General features: G+C 35.8%; 1 protein-coding gene across 10 annotated transcripts in view; it reads right to left on the bottom strand.

Annotated features, from left to right (window-relative positions):
* GRM7 (glutamate metabotropic receptor 7) overlaps positions 1-17,742 on the bottom strand; it is an 822,860-nt gene that overhangs the window by 497,099 nt on the left and 308,019 nt on the right. The gene's annotated exons all lie outside the window — the stretch shown is intronic.

Genomic DNA, 17,742 nt, shown 5'->3' with positions numbered 1-17,742 from the left:
TTTTTGCTGTGGTCCAATGTTACAGAGGGGTTGAAATTCATGGTGATTGTCTATCTGGTGCTGGAAGTGCCCGCTTACTTTTTTTATCGTAAATTTTTAAGGCATTTGATCCTCTCTCACAATGAATGTGTATTATTTACATAATCAGACGAGCTGCTATTTTTTATTTAAAAAAATGAAAATTAAAATGCAGGCATAGGCAATTATCTAAAGAAAAAAAGCAACTTGAAAATAAATATGAAACTTTGTTTTTATTTCACTAGAAATCAAAGTAATGTTAATTAAGGTAATATCTTGTATCACCTAAGAAATTTTCAATGCTGAAAGATATTGATAATACTCAATAAACAGATGTGACCCGTTCTGTTTAGATTGTAAATGGATAAAAACTCTCTGTACAAATTTGAAAATAGATATAAAATATTTAAACAGATACATACTTCTTAATCAACTGAATTTCTAGTTTATGCTAAGGAAATAGCTGCGGGGTTTTGAGGCTTAACTACAATATTGACTGCTGCAGTGTTAGTCACATCTAAGTTGCTACATGCACACTATAAGATATAACCTTGGCTAAAAATATTTTGATAAAGTCATTTGATAAATGTAATACTATGGTGTAGTAAAACCACAATCTTAAAATAAATCAAAATTTGAATAATAAGGATACAGGGAGGATTACTGCAATATTATAAGTGATACAAAGAAAACTCACAAAATTACAAAATGTAGGGTTTATTTTTTAAGAGGAAAAAACATATACATATGTATATATGAACAATAGTTATCTCTGAGTTTAGGAATTTTTAAATATTTTAAATATTAAATATACTTTCTCATGTTCTAAAATATATATATATGTCTTATACTTTGAGAAAATGTACAGATTTCAAAATGTGCACATATTACTTTTGCAGCTAGCATATACATGTATGTGTGTGTAGAGAAGGAAAAGTCAATAAAACATGAACAAAGGACTATGGATAATTGTTTTTCTCACAATTTTTTTTTAGTATCATTGAAATGTCTTTTAAATGAAATAAAAGTGTAATAGTCTTCGTGATTTGTATTTTTTTCTTCAGATTTTAGGTTTGGGTAATCATTTCCATTTAAAAAGTCTATAGTAAGAATCTGAACCAGGATGAAAAAAATCAATAATAAAGCTGAAGAGGAAAGCCAGGAAGCCACAGGGAAACAATAACTTTATACTCTACCAGTTGAATGGGAATTAGGTGAGTCAGTACACACTTAAGTCAATACACTGTTTGAGCAAAATTGTAATTTGCCTGAATCCCAACAGCAGGCTCACTGGTGGCTACTTTGCAATTCTGTACTACCTTGCCACTTCCTTTCTCAACCTGGACGTCATAATCTCTCATCCGTCTTTCAAATTAGCTCCCTTCTGTTAAGATGTTTTGTATTTTTGTTTATTTTTCTCTTTCTTTCAATTTCCACAACAGTTAAGCAGACAAATGACCTGAGAGGTATACCAGCTGGCCTAAAGAAAGGAAACCGTTTCCTTAGGAAGCAAAGACTAAATGATGTGATTGCATAAATTACTAGATATCTTTTCGTTTAGCTGATTACAGGAACACCTGAATTGCATAACAAATATACATGCCTGCATTTACACAAACACCCTAAAATGTGTTGATTTAGCAGAATCTAATACTGGCATATCCAACACCATCTATAAAGCTGTAGATGGGTCACTTGTATTTCCAATGAAAACAACACCAGCAGGGAGTTCAACACACACACACACACACACACACACACACACACTCACACACACACACAAATCAGAAAAACCCTAACATTGCTCAGAGGTACACTTTCAACTTGAATAACAGAAACATTTGCTAACAAATTTCTGCAATAATGAAAAATGGTTTATTTTGGGTATTTGTAGGATGGTGCAAAAGTAATTGCAGGTTTTGCAACTAAAAATAATTGAAAAAAGCCCAATTACTTTTACACCAACCTAGTACTAACCTGCACATGTAAACATGTGGCCACAAAAGATGTGTTATGTTCCAATTTTGAATAAGCCTCTAAAGTAATTTCAAATCCTTATGCATTATATAGAACTGAGACGATCTCATCTCTTCATAGCGCTAGCAAAGATGGCATTAAAATATTTTGTCATCGATTTAGGTGTCACTTTTTTATTTTAAGAAAATAAAAATTACAAAATATACTAAAAATACCCCACCTCAAAGTCTATCTCACACATACATAAACACACACACACACACACACACACACACACAGATGGAAACATACACACATACTTACATTTACTATCAATTAACAGTAGAGTACTCTCATTATTTACATAATTATGCAAACAATAATGTTGCAAAAACATGTTTTCTATGGAAAATTCACACCCTGTGCTTTCCCCAGCTTCAAAATTACAAAGGTACATGCATAAAACCACTTGTTCAATCAGGTATGTCCCTAAGAAATAAAAGGATTAAAAGAAAGAAATGAGTTTCCAGGGCATTTCTAAAGTTCTTTGGAAATAAAAACAGTAATGTTTTAAAAATAATGCAATATTTAGTTCATTACTTTTTTCTTTTTTTTTTTTTTTTAAAGGGCACAGCTCACAGTGGCCTATGTGGGGATCAAACCAGCAACCTTGTTATTAGCCCCATGCTCTAACCAACCGAGCTAACTGGCTACCTCCTCATTAGTTTTCAAAGATCAGAAAAGTTGGGTGTGTACACACAATAGGATTTATAGATGGTGTAATACACAATTTTACACCTGAAATTATGTAATTTCGTTAACAATTGTCACCCCAATAAATAAAAAAAAAAAGAAAAGATCAGAAAAGTTAAAAACCTTTACGCAGAGATAGGACTAGATTGTTATTATAAATGGCAAATCTTCAATAATTCTTATTTGTGTCCTCTGACACGGAATATCTTTGCCAGGATGGATTTCCAAAGATGCACAGCTGGAAGGGAAACACCCAAAAGAAACCTGAGCATTCAAGGTGGGAAAGTCGAGCTTTGTCTAACTTGCCAAAAGGGCTGTGTTGAGGGTGCCTAAGAGAGGGATATCATGTTCAGTTCTTCAAAATTTCATTCACAGGACATTTGCCTATCCCTTAAGGTTTATAAGACACTTGTGTGCATACTTACTTTTTGAATACAATTTAACAATCCTCTGAGGGTAAAAAGGAAATTTGTTTTTAATATCACTTTTAACATGTGAGGAAACTGAGGCACACCTAAGCTAATGGGCTTGCTTCATGCAGTGAGCATCAGAATCAGGACATAAACTTCACTTTGACCCCCAAATCTCTGTTCTTTCTAACATATTGAACAATTTTGAATGCTCAGAAATGTTACATTACAAGATGTTGCCCAGATTTTCTAAGTCAGAGTTTCAAGGGATAAGTTTTAGGGAAATACATAGTTTTAGCAAACTTTCCAAGTGATGCTTGTATGCTAAGCATGTTACCACCTTGTTAAATAATTTGCCCATTTTTGTGGAGGTCACTTTTAAACATACATAACAAATATCAGTTTCATGAAACAAAAAAATATATATATGTTCTCACTTTTAAAGAGGTTTCAATGGGGGCATATCATTATTTGTGAATAAAGCTTCTAGGTCTTTCTGAGTACTAACCTTAGGAAAATCTTGGAGTATATAGAGAATTCAATATTACAAACTCTGCAGCCTTCTTAGGAAAAGTCTATAGGTGTCTAAATAACTATGCCAAGAAAATGAGAACAAAAGATAAACAAACAAACAAACAAACAAATAAATAAAAGCCAAGATTTTTTCCACCAGTGACTAACAAATCATACAATTTTCTTTTGCACATATTATTCAAACCTGACAGAGTTCTCTTTCCTTTTAGTCCACCTCACAGAGATTTATGAAATCTCTGAACTTTGACTCAATATGAAATGTGTGTTGAGCTGTTAAATACTTAGAAGTATGAAGTTTGAAGTTCATGTCCTTGTCTGAGAAAGATACTTTCCAGCTGAATGATAAGGAAGACTTACCAGCTGAATCTGAGTGGCAATAAGAAAAGAACATTGTCAAGATTATTTATGTTTTTACTCATTCATCCTTTTATCTACCAACTATTATAATCATTGATTATGTGAGTGACTATTTAGTATTTATTGCAGTGGATTCTGACTAAATAAAACATATGCCCTGTGAGCAAGGCTCCCTCCTGTCTGTGCCGTCCTGTACCTCCATCAGCCAACGCCATGTGCAACACACTGATGTCGATTTGATAAATAAACCTGTATCTCACAGATGGGGAAACTTAGGCTGAGAAGCTCAATAACTTGCTCACCGTCACACACTAGCAAGCACAAGCCATTGCTGCCAGCCTGAGAAAGGTCGCTCTAGACCACTCAGGCCTCCAGTCTGTTGCACTGCATTCACATTCTTTGTGCCACCTCCAGGCCAGTCACAACTGAGGGAGATGGGCCAGGGCCATGTCTATTTTGTTCTCTCTTCTAGGATCACTGCCACTTGAAAACAAAGTTAAGTAAATAATGAGAGAATGAATCAATGAATGCATGCATGCATGCATGAATGAATTTTTGAAGAAAGACCAAATGGTGGGGGAATGTTAATCTTCTCTGATGCTGACGTGTAATTGTGGCCGAATATTCTATTGTTAAAAGTACTATGCCTTTTTCAAAGTGCCTTCTCTATTTATCCTGCCTGCCACATCTGACTTTAAGGCATCTGGACTAAATGTAGAAGGTCCATATATAATGACCTATTTAATAATATTTCTCCTTTGTGCTTCATGCATTGCTTTAAAAAAGAAACAGGGTTGATTCAGTATATAAATCCTGTTGTCATGATTATAATTGCAGAGGCTTCTGAAAGATAAAATATGTCACTTCCATCATTTTTTAAATAGATATAGCAAAATCAGTATGATTTGGAAAGATAGCAACATATTCTGAAATTTATGCTACGAGTATCTTAAAAATGTTAAATAGTTCCTTTAATTCTACTGTTTCCTATTATAGAGTTTAATGTCATACATATTTAGTGTGTAAAACTGAAGCCAAAGAGAAAGGATCTTCAACCTGACATACAAACCTTAATTTATGGAGACATTGTTATCAAGAATTCACTTCTACAGCTTGGGTGTCAGGCTATCTTATCAGTTTATTCAGGTTTCTGTTGTGGCTGAGACAACATAGGTGGAGGGAATATGGTGATGAGCAGGACATAAAAAGTGGGCCTGAAGATGGGAAGGAAAGCACCATGAGAGAAGATGACAGTAAATGACATCTTCATACTTCAGAGCAGTAGTTGACAAGTTTGGCAGTAGATTAGAACCACTTGGGCCACTTTACACACTCCTGGCGCACAAATCCTATCCTAGACTGATGAATTCCGAATCTATAGGAGTGGGTCTCAGGCATCAGCATATTTTCAAACTCCCCAGGTAATTACAAAGTTCAGCCAAGATTATGAACCACTGTTTCCACATCTCTAATGCAGAGAGATGTTAGAAAGTGGGGGACCCAGCAGCTCACTGAGCAGGGCTAAATGTACTCCTTCATCCTCTGCATGCTCCCCAGAAAATCTTCGTTCCCTTTTATTTCTATTTCTCTTTCAGGTTCCATTCAATTTCTCATGCTATCTTGCTTCATTGCCATCACTTCTCTCTATCCAAATACCCCATATGCAAATTATCTTTAACCAAAACACCCACTTCATTTTACGTATATATCTTGATCATATTTTCAAACCAAAACCTTCTCTGGCACTTCCTGCACTAAGCATTCCCCAGTACCTGGGGGTTCTGATTCTATGACAAAGCCAGCTATTTGGAAGCAAGCCTCCATCTATTAGAGCACATGGGAATGATGAGAAAAAGTCAAAATGACTTCAAATTTCCTTTATATGACCTTGCTCTTTAAACTAGTAACAGTCACACTATCACAAGCTGGGGCCTGATAGCCAGCAACACCTCTGAATTTTCTCAGATGCCATCTCTCCTTTTGCTCTTCTTGCAAAGGTTTAGCAGGTATATACATAGATTCTCCTGTCTTACACCTCCGAAACAACAGGGTTATTTTTGCCTTGTCCAAGATGGTTCAATAGAACCATTAGCACTATCATACAGCTCGGAGAATGAAGGAGGTTGGCGTTGTGAGGTCGTGGACTTCAGTGTATTAAATTTGAGTTTTATTACACACATAATACTTGATTTCTTTCCAGCAATATTTTTTTGTAACTGTGGGCAAAGAAAAAGCACATTTGATATAATATAGTTGTGCAATAAATTGGTTGGCTGAATTTAATGATCAATTATTAACAAATTAGTAACAGATAAATAAATTCCATAGATTATCTCTAGGCTTCCTTTTAGCTAATAATGGTAGCATCTTCTCCCACTGAACATTTAATAGGAGCTGCTAACAACTTGCAAAATTAGCAGATTTAAGTTTTATTAACTTTGATTTCCCTATCTGCCTTATAATGAGAGAGCTAATGAGCAAAGAAGTGGCCAGGAGGAGACAGTGAAAAAGAGAAAATAGAAGCAAAAAGAAGAGACACATAGAACCATGTGTATTTCTGTCGTCACTTACCATGTCACATTAATAACTACCATGTCAGCGGCCCCTCTCTTTATTCTAAGCCTTTCGTATATATTTGACTTAAAAGAGAATAGTGATACAATATCATGAGCAAAGATGAACATGTATAATACACTGAAGTACCTGGGGAAAATTTAAGAAATACTTCAAGATACCTAGCATAAATTGATTTATCCCTACTTTAACCAGGGCGTTTAAATAAACAAAAATGTAGGCCTTTCTTTAATGTGGTTAAAACGAACAGATGATCAATATACATTCTTTCTTTTAAACATCTTCATGGCCAGTGTATGGCCAGCAGCACACGAAAATTGCTATTATTATTCTACATTCATATCCTAGTTTTGCCTCCCCTACCTCCCCACATGAGTCTCCATGTTCACATAATTAACCACACACTACACTGAATAGCTTTGCCGTATTTTCAAATGTCGACTCCATCCTCAAACGAAGATTTACCCTCAGAGACTATTAAAGTCGGTGAGTCTTACTAGTGGAAAGCAATTTCAAAAGGAAACATGGTGGAAGACTATTAAGTAAAAGTAATGTAGTGTCACAATCCCACTTTGCACACGGTTCTGGATGAATTATGTGGCTCTGAACGAAGGGTAGCCCTTGAAGACAGACTTTCCATTTCATGGTGTCACCACGAGTATGTGTGGCTTGGGTGACCTGGCCATAGAGTTGATGTGAACAATGCTCACTTCAATAGCACATGTACTAGAGTCGAAATAAACAATTTTATGGTCCTATCTAAAGGGCTTTTCCAAATTATTAATTCAACGCTATAGAGTGCACAAGAAAATGGTGACACTAAGACTAATGCGCTACCTGTGTGTAGCAGGGGTCCCCAGAGCGTCATCCTCTCTGAAATGATTATTATTTTTAACATGTTTCTGAAAACCAAGAATTCACCCAATTGATATGAACAGTGATGTTAACTTATAAAGATATAACATGAGGATTGGGAACAGTTATCTGACACTATAAAAAAAAGAAAATAGATAAACTGGCATTGCTGTCGGGGGTAGAAAACCCTAATCTTCACATTCTCATGATTTGATTTGAATCAGTACAGATCATACTTAGTGATTCATTTACACCACTCTCTCCTTTATACACTTATTTTTAGAGATAATACTTAAATAAGTCACCCAGAAAGCAAGATGATTATTAATTATTTACTTATCTGGAGCCAAACCTTTTTAGTTTTCACTGAAGTACTCAAATGAAAAACAGCTCAACAATCCCTACCAGATTGACCCAGAACATAAATTTCATATCTTTTTCCTCTTACAAAGCTATTTTTAATATGAGCAATTATTAATGCATTCATTTCTAAAGGGAGGGGATACAACACTGCTCTCCAATGAATGCAGCACTGGGTCCAGTATTTTTCCATTTCTGTTAAAAAGCAATGGACTGTCCTTTATTCTCAACGGAGAAGTCAAAATGTGGAGCAGTCAAGAATACTTCTAATACTTGGCTAGGTCGTATAGTTGTTACTGGCCTGCCTAGCACCCCATACCGCCAGCGTTTCCACGTACATGTCCACCCTTCCCGATGAGGGAGTCTAGTGCTTCAGGAAGAGCCGATTAGCCTAAAGGATCCCCTCATTAGGCTAAGGGGATCCTTTTCCCCTTTCCCAGCGATGGACTCAGGGAACCAATCTAATATTCAGTATCTAAATTTACAGTGGTAAGAATACAAACACACATGAACATTGATTTCCTATGTATCTGAGTGCAAAATATTCTGTATATAAAGTAATGCCTAATATATCAGAAGATTCATAATTTTAAAACTATGGACTTGAAAAATAAACATTTTAAAAGAAGGCTTCAATAAGAATCAGTTTCTAAAATATAAATGGCCTTCTAAACAATTGCAGCTCAAAATCCAGATTGTGAAAATGGAGCTCATTGTAAATATGTAGAAGCTCAAATTTCCATAAAGATTTTTAAAAATACTATTTCCTAACCTCTTCCCTGAAGATGTTTGATTTAGATGGTCTGGGATATGTTTAAGATAGATGATTTTATCTTTAATATAGTGGAACATCAGGAGTGATGTTATTAAAAACAGCCAAAGAAACTTTGTATGTGTGCTGTTGCTTTAAGCTTTTTGTGTATTTGACTTGGGTGTAGGTAATTGAGGAAAAGCAATAGCAAAAGGCTGTTTGACACTTTACCTCAATACAGGTGTTTAGTGAAAGAAGAGAACAGATGACAGAGAAAACATTTATCTCCTACATACATCATAGAGTAGATTACAAGATAACCCTGAAAATTACATTTGATTTGAAACAAGATGACTGTAAACTTTCTTAACTAACCTTGCCAAAAGCCAGAATAAGCAATGCTAGATAACGTACTGCTCCGGGAAGCTTCAGATACTAAGAGAAGGATAAGAAGAATATATCAAAGTTTCAATAAAGTTAAAAAATTACCTGGTAATGTAATTGATAGTAGAAAAATAGTAAAAACTCCAGCCATCACCGCATCCTGTCAAGGCAATATATTAACTCTTGTTCCAAAATACTTCCTTCACTCATTATATAGAAAGGTCATTCCAGTTGAACTATTGCTTACATAAGAATTGTTATTAAAAAAAATTGTATTTAAATACAGATGCCCATATCTTATATCTTATTAATCTATCAGGTATCCTAACAGTTATCCATCAGATGAGGTGAAAATTATAGGTTTGATGTTAACTTGGGTGAGTATCTTAAACTTGGTATGCATTCATTTTCCTATCTATGCATGGGGGATAATAGGACTTGCTTGTGAAGGGGTTATCTAGTGTATTACATTACAGAGCATTCCACAAAGTATTAACACAACGCCTGGTACATCACAAAAAAATAAAGTTTTATTGTGGCTATTATTATGAATGTCTTGTCTCTAAATTGTCAGCGGCAGCCTCGTGTAGCTGTTATACAGAATGTAAATGCATGAACTCACAAAAAAACGGAGGGACTAACTAAGGTAAAAAAAAACACCTTTTCTAAAACTACTTCTGGTTCTAATATATAACCCAGGGCCACCTTTAATTAGCATAACAATCTTCTCTACTCATAAAAGAGGAATTCTCAAAATATAAAACTTGGTTGAGATGCCAAAAACACAAACAGATTAGAAACACATGAATTATAATTAAACCAATTATAAAATTGATTATGTTTTTCTAAACTACCCATGCCCTTCCCTCAAACTCTAGATATTCTAATATATTTCCCCAGGCAGTATTTTCATAAAGTGTGGTCCCAAACGACTAATACTGAAATTTCCCCAGGAGATGCAATTTATTAAAATGAAAATTATCTGGTTCGCAGCCTAGAGTGAAGAAACAAGCATGGTGGGATTGGGGAGAGGTCTGGGAAACTTCAATTTCTGCTGTCACCTGAGTTAAATTTTTATGTACACTTAGATATGCAAAATAGGCATCTAGGGCATTGGTTCTTAAAGTGCTATTACCAGACTAGTAGCATCAATATCACCTAGGAACTTGTGGGAAATACCAATGCTCAGTCCCTACCCCAGACCTGCAGAACCAAACTGTGGGGGTGAGCCCAGTGGTCTGTGTCTTCTAGCTGATTCTGATGGTACACTAAAGTTTGAGAACTGCTGCTCTAGAGTTTTACTATGCAAAGTGTGGTCCAAAGAGCCATGCTTGGGCTCTCGTTAGAAATCAGAAATTAGGGACTCATCTCAGACCAAGTGAATCAAATTCTACAATTTAATAAGACACACAGATTATTTCTATGCACATTAAAATTAAAATTTGAGAAGCATTGGCCGAGGGCAATGTTTTTCAACTTTCATGAAAATAAAAATACAACTTCCCAAGCCCCTTCCCTGGAGATTCTGGTTCTGAAGGTCTGGGATGATTTTAAGACGTGTGTGTGTGTGTGTGTGTGTGTGTGTGTGTGTGTGTGTGTGTGTATGTGTGTACATTGAATCCCATGTAATTAATATTACCAGGAAAGTTTAGAAAATATGTCTGTTGAGAAAAATTCTTGGGTACCACCTAAGTTATCAATCACTGCTCTATATTAGGGTTTCTCAACCTTGACACGATAAACATTTGGGGCCAGATAATTCTTTGTTGTTGGGTCTGTTCTGTGCAATGTAGGACGTTTAGAGGCTGCCAGGAGCAGCCTCTCTAGTCGTGACAAATAAAAATGTCTCCAGACATTAACAAATGTCTCCTAGGGGAATAATATTCCCTGTCCTTTGCTGAGAGCCACCACTCTAGAAGACAACTGTTGCAGTTATCTACTACTGTGTGACATGCTGCTCTAAATCTTAGGAGTTTAAAATAACAACCATGTTGTTTTCCTCATGAGTCAATAAATTTAGGGAAGGGTTGGCTGAATGGTTCCTTGGCTCCATGTGGCAGCAGCCATGACGCTTCCTTGACTGTCTTCTGTTAGTAGCTGAACTTGGAGATCCATGAATGCCTTGCTCCACATCCGGTCACCCAGAGCTCTCTCTGTCCATGTGATCGGCGTTCAGCTGTCTAACCCAAGTTTCTTTACAACATGATGGATGGATTCCACAGAGAGAAATGGACACTCCCAGGCAGCTTAATGGCATCATTTCCTTCATGTTTTTTTGGATCAAAGCAAGTAGCATAGAGTAGCCCAGATGCATGAGGAGGCACAGAGACCCTACCCACTTCCAGGACAGGAAACGTTGGCAGTCATATTTACCACATTAAGCCTTGAAGATGCAGTCCACTTTAATAACAAAAATGGCCATACCTTGTTTATACATCGCAATTTGACTTTTTTTTTTTTTCTGAAATAGCATTGTGGGAAAAAAAATTTTCTGGCTTTCTAATTTTATTCCCTCCATTCTAATCCCATATAGTTATATGTAACTATAAAGTACATATAACTAAATTGTAGAGCTAGATGAGATTTTACATCCTGGATCAGGATATAGATAGAAGGTTATTAACATCCCAGAAACCTCCGAGTCATTACCTCCTTCCAAAAGTAACCATTGAATTCTATCACAATAAGTCAATTTTTGTCTACTTTTCAATTTCTTACAAGTGGAATCTTAGAATATTTCCCCTTTGCGTTGGCTTCTTTTGCTCAACATTATGTCTGAAGATTCATCCGTGTTGTTGTATAGAACTTGTTTGTTTTGACATCCCTTCAGAAGTGTACCTATCCTCCATCTCTTTTCTTCCATTTAATTGTTTATTCCTTAGTTACATTAATCTTCTTTAAAAAATGATTCTACAGCTCTTCTAATGAATACTTATCATCAGCTCTTGGATCTACACTACTTTCAAAATAAAATCTAGATGTCTTCCACAATCTACCATCAATCTATTTTTCAAACCTATGTTACTCAACAACTAGAATATCCAACTGGATCCCACTTAAGCATTAACTTCTATCATATTTTCATTTAGCCTTACTGGAATCCTGGAAAGGAGAAACAAACCTCCTGCCCAGAGTCTGTGCTTTTTATTTTTCATTTTTTTCTTTATCACCTGAGTTGGTTGGGCTTACAATTATGTTTTTAAAAACTATAATAACTATAGCAACAGTGTATGCGGGTTCCTTTTTCTCCACAGCCTCTCCAGCAAACTGGTCAATAAGAGATCTCGTAACACAACAAAGTTGAATTTATTACTGACTAAACTGTTAAAAAATAATAATAATAATAAATAAATAAATAAAATAAAATAAAACAACAACAACAAAAAACCTTGAGCGAGAAAGTATTGCTTCCTTGAGAGATTATCTCAATTAGAAGCAGGAATTCTCAAAATATAAAATTTGACCAAGATTCCAAAAACACAAACTGATTAGAAACAAGTGATTCCATATAAATCTGACGATTTTTTGTTCTATTTCTTTCAACAACACTAAACATCAGAGAAATGCAAATAAAAACCACAATGAGATATCACCTCACCCCAGTTATAATGGCTATTATCAAGAAGACAAATAATAACAAGTGTTGGAGATGCTGTGGAGAAAAACTAACCCTCATACACTGTTGGTAGGAATGTAAATTGGTATAGCTGCTAAGGAAGGCAGTGCGGAGGTTCCTCAAAAAATTAAAAATAGAATTACCATATGACCCAGCAATCCATCTCCTGAGTATATACTCAAAAAAATATGAAAACATTTATCTGTAAAGATATATGTGCTCTGATGTTCATTGCAGCTTTATTTACAGTGGCCAAGACATGGAAACAACCAAAGTCTGCTTCAATAGATGATTGGATAAAGAAGATGTGGTATATATACACAATGGAATACTATGCTGCCATAAGAAAAGATGAAATAGTGCCATTTGCAACAACATGAATGGATCTTGAGGTTACTATGCTAAGCGAAATAAGTCGAGAACCATATGACTTCACTGATATGTGGGATATAAAACTGAAAGCAACAAAAGGACAAGACAAACAAATAAAGAAACAAAAACTCATAGACACAGATAATGGTTTAGTGGTTACCAGAGGGTAAGTGGTGAGGGATAGTAAAAAAGGATAAATGGCTAAAACAGATGGTGATAGAAGAACTGAATGGGTGTTGAGCACACAATGGGTGTTGAGCACAAAATGTGGACAATGTATTACAGAAGTGTACACTTGAAACCCATGTAAGTTTACTAATCATTGTTACCCCAATACATTTTAATTTTTTAAAAAAAGAAACAAGTGAAATAAAAAAAAAATCAGAAAAATAATTCAACAGAAGTCTACATGAATCGGACTACATTGTTTTGAAGAATTACTCATCCTTCTGTACTAGGAATATGTCAGGATAAAGAGTATTGCTTGAATCTAATAACCATACATTTGGAGTTACCATATACTAAAGAACTATAGGCATCAGAGAAGATTAAGGGTCTAAAAGACAGTCGTTATTGAAAGAATTTTAAATCTTTATTTTGAACACAAAGGAATAGTGGACATGAAGAATGTCCTTACTTGAAAGAATAAGAATAAGAATAATAATCAAGAACTGAATCTAATCTGTGAGTAATAATCAGCAGATAATAAGCTTCCATCACCAGAGGTGGGAGTCCTGACTTAGGTTGAATTTGGTCTAAGATAGTAGTACCCACCTGCTGGTTTATTAGCCAGAAGCATCCGAGTCACTGGGCAGTGTTTGCAAAACAAAATCCTCTCGTCCCCCTCTCTGTCCTATTGAATCACATGAGATGCAGTGGATAAGAATATACAGTTTTAAACAAATGCCTATTCAAGGTCTAAGACCACTTGTAATTCAAGAAACATACACCTGTGATAGCAAAAGGTGTACTAAAGTGTTTGAAAGTGTCCCTAATTCAAAGGATGTTTTGCATTTCTAAGCTGAGCATGGAAACATTTTTGCAATTATCTGAAGTTCTATCATTTATTTGTTTAGTCAATATTCATTGGGTGGCTACCATGTGTACTGGCATAAATTGAACACAATGAGTCAGGTCCATGAACTCATGGAGTACCCAAATTAAAAAGGAAAACAGATATTAAACTAATCAATACAGAAAACAAATTAGTAATTATGAATATGCCAAGCCATATAATGTGTAAGTATAATGAAAGAAATTGTAGGGCGTGATGTGAAGAGTCTAATCAGGAGGTCTGATTGAGACTGCAGGTCAGAAGTATCTCCACTAAGAAAATGCCACTGAAGCTGAGACTGAAAGACAGGAAGAACTTTTCTAGGCCATGAGTGGGTGGAAGGGCTTTCCAGGCAGAGAGAACAGCATTTAAGAAGGGCCTGACGTGGGAAGAAGAAATGTGTGTTTGTGAGGAACTAACTAAAAGAAGGTCTGTGTGTTTGAAGCAGAAGAGTGGTCCAAAACGAAGTTTATAGTTAGGCAGGGGTCAGGTCATGCTCAGTGTGATGGTTAATATGCTTCAACTTGTCTGGGCCATAGCTCCTACATATATGGTCAAACATTATTCTGCATGCTTCTATAAGGGTGTTTTTGGGGAGGTTAACATTTAAGCAGGTGCAGTTTGAGCAAAGCAGATTGTCCTCCATAATGTGTGTGGGCCTCACCAATCGGCTGGAGGCCTGAACAGAGCAAAAGATTGACTTCCTCTGAATAAGAGGGAATTCTGCCAGAAGATGGCTTTCGGACTTGAATCATAACATTGCTCCTTCCTTGAGTCTCCAGTCTCAGATCTTGGGTTTGCCAGACTTTCATATATACACACATAATCCTATTGATTCGGTTTCTCTGGAGAACCCTAAATAATACAACACACCTTGGAAAACTTATAATATACATTTCATTTTTTCCCAAGATTAGAATGGAAAGCCACTGTAGAGAAGAACTGATATATATTAGTTCTATAGAACTAATATATATTAGTTCTATATAGATATTTTTTTATCCTAACATTTCCATATAGATTTCTAGAATGAGCTACCAGATTGTGTCTCCCCCTAGTCCCTTTATCAGGGTAATATTCTTCCTCATGCATTTGCTTTTCCGTTTCCCCTCATTAAAAATTCCACTCTCAACATTTCTGCAGCCCCCTGCTTTAAAGATGTCACAGGAGAAATCACTGAAATAATGAAGCTTTAAAGCCAGTTTAACTCCAAGGCCCCAAGCACACCAACGATACATAGTCCCAAATCCAAATTTTCTTTCTCTAGAATGGGCACACAGAGTGTAGTTAAATGATAAGAAAAAATCAGCCCAGATCCCCAAGTTAAGACAAACATTAACTTATTTTCTTTTCTATAAATAAGTCTGTGAAGAACTGTCTTTGAATTAGGGTGCATAGTTGGGGGAGAGGGAAGTGTTCTTCTAATTTATTTTCATAGCTCACATTCAAGGGAAACTTCCCAACTAAATCAAGTGGGATAGAGGCAGTCTCTCTGGCTCACTAAAGCATGGAGGGAAGTCCAAATTCTCTTCAAAAAGTTCCCACAATTCACAGAGCAATTATAGCTCTCAATTTTCTCTATGCATATAGAGAAATACACTATGCATATGTGTATGACTTGTGTTTGTTTTTTTTTTTAAGTCATGAACAATATCTGGGATTTATAATCACAAATATGCTTTGATGACCTACTATGCATAAAACTATGAACAATATCACTACGCACAAAACAAATGGCCAGACCGTGAATGAGGAATTGAATGACTGACTGTATTCATCACTCATTCATTCATTCCATGAAAACGTGATGAATGCTAAGTAAGCCCTGTTACAGCTCTGGAGATATAGCAATAAATAAGGCCTCGTGAAGCAAGCATCTTTCCTACCTCCCTTGGATCCTCTTTTATTCTAGAAAGGTGAGATAGACTGTAATATGATAATTGAGCAAGACAATTTCAGAAAGCAGTATGTACTGTAATTACAAAAAGAATAATTATATAATAACAAAAAGAATAAACATTTAACACATATTTTGTTTCAGAAATTGTACTAAGCATTTTAATCATACTAACTCATTATACCCTCACAACAATCCTAGGGGACAAGTACTATTACTACCTCTGTGTAACAGATTAAGACACTAAGTCATCAGGACGGTAAGTAACCTAGCTGACACTAGGTAGAGCCAGGAACTGTCTCCAGGCAAAATACAGTGTCCGTGTTTCTCACTTCCACACTATCTTGGATGCTGTGAGAAGAGGACCCTGGGACACTTTAGGAGATATAGTCAGAAAAGTTCTCCAGGAAGATTGATGTTAGCTCTGAGATATAACGTATATGGAAGATTCAAGGATTCAAAATGTTCTAGAACTCAACTTACACAAAATGTAAGTAGAAGTAAGACATCTAAAAAACAACATCGTCTAATATTTTTGGAATGTTCCCTCTATGCCAAACACTATGTTAAACGCACTAACTGCATGCATAATATCTGTTAGTTCCCACAGTATTCCTATGAGGTAACACCACATATTCCCATGTCAATGAGGAGAATATCAGGACTCAGATATTATAAATAGCCTGTTTTAAGTCAGCAAAAAGGGAAGGGTTGATTTTTACGTACAGGCTCTGGAAACATTTGGTGATTGAATAGGTGAGTAAATGGGAAATCACAAACTGGAAGAAGAAAGAAAAATGACTCAAATGAACATAATATATATTTTACACATATAATTTATTTTTCTATTAATAGAAAACAATATTTGGCTTACCAGAAGATGTCTAGGCAGAGAGAACATCCCTTTTTGAAAAGGAATGGACAACAGGGCTTACATTTATTGAATGCCTATTTTGTATGAGGCACTGTGATCAGTGCTTTTTAGAGCCATTGGATTATAATTTTTAAACTTGAAGTAATTAAGATACCCACTAGTAGTTAAAGAACCTGAGGTTGGATCAACACTTATGGTTATCATCTCACCAATCCCTGATGCTAAGAGGTTTCTTCTAGTTGTCAGAAGTCTGTGACAAGCACGTTCACAGGCTGTGTGGAAGAAGCCATTACAGAAGGAAAAAATGGAAATGCAGGAGATAGAAGGAGAGGATCAAGACACACTCAGATCAAAAGCACAGAGGCAGACATAAGCTTTGAAGATAAGACACACCTCTTCCTCAGGCGTTGGAAAAAAGAGAATGGAATTAGAGGCAATTCCCTATTATTTGTACATCTGTGTGCCAAACTATAATACTTATACTTTTGTTGTAGCTTGAGCTTATTTTTTAAGGTCCTTCTGAAAATATTACCTCATAATTTAATATATTGCCCCAGCATCTGGTCTTAAGTGCGTGTGAGAGAAAGCAAAAACAGAGTATGTGCGTGTGTGAGAGAGAGAGAGAGAGAGAGAGAGAGAGAGAGAGAGAGAGAGAGAGAGAGAGAGAGAGAGAGAGAGAGAGAGAGAGAATGGTGACATATAGAGAGATACAGGGAACGAATGTGAATGGGTATGTCACAAAACATCTTACCTATTAAGACTGCTGCAAAAAGTTGTACCCAAGTGTTACCTCATTAATTGAGAGCTTTGTTGTTGTTTTAATTTGCACAATAGGAATCAGATCTTTGGAAGAAATAGAGGGAGTAGAGAGCTATTGAATTTTTAGCCCTCTCAAAGTCGTCCAGTGGCCAGTAAGCTGTCATGTTCCATTATGGAACTTCTTAGCTGAACACAATTTAATATTTTGACAAAGTGCT

The sequence above is a fragment of the Rhinolophus hipposideros genome (assembly GCF_964194185.1).
Source record: "Rhinolophus hipposideros genome assembly, chromosome: 14".
Taxonomy (NCBI): Eukaryota; Metazoa; Chordata; class Mammalia; order Chiroptera; family Rhinolophidae; genus Rhinolophus; species Rhinolophus hipposideros.
This window is presented reverse-complemented; position numbering and strand designations above follow the sequence as displayed.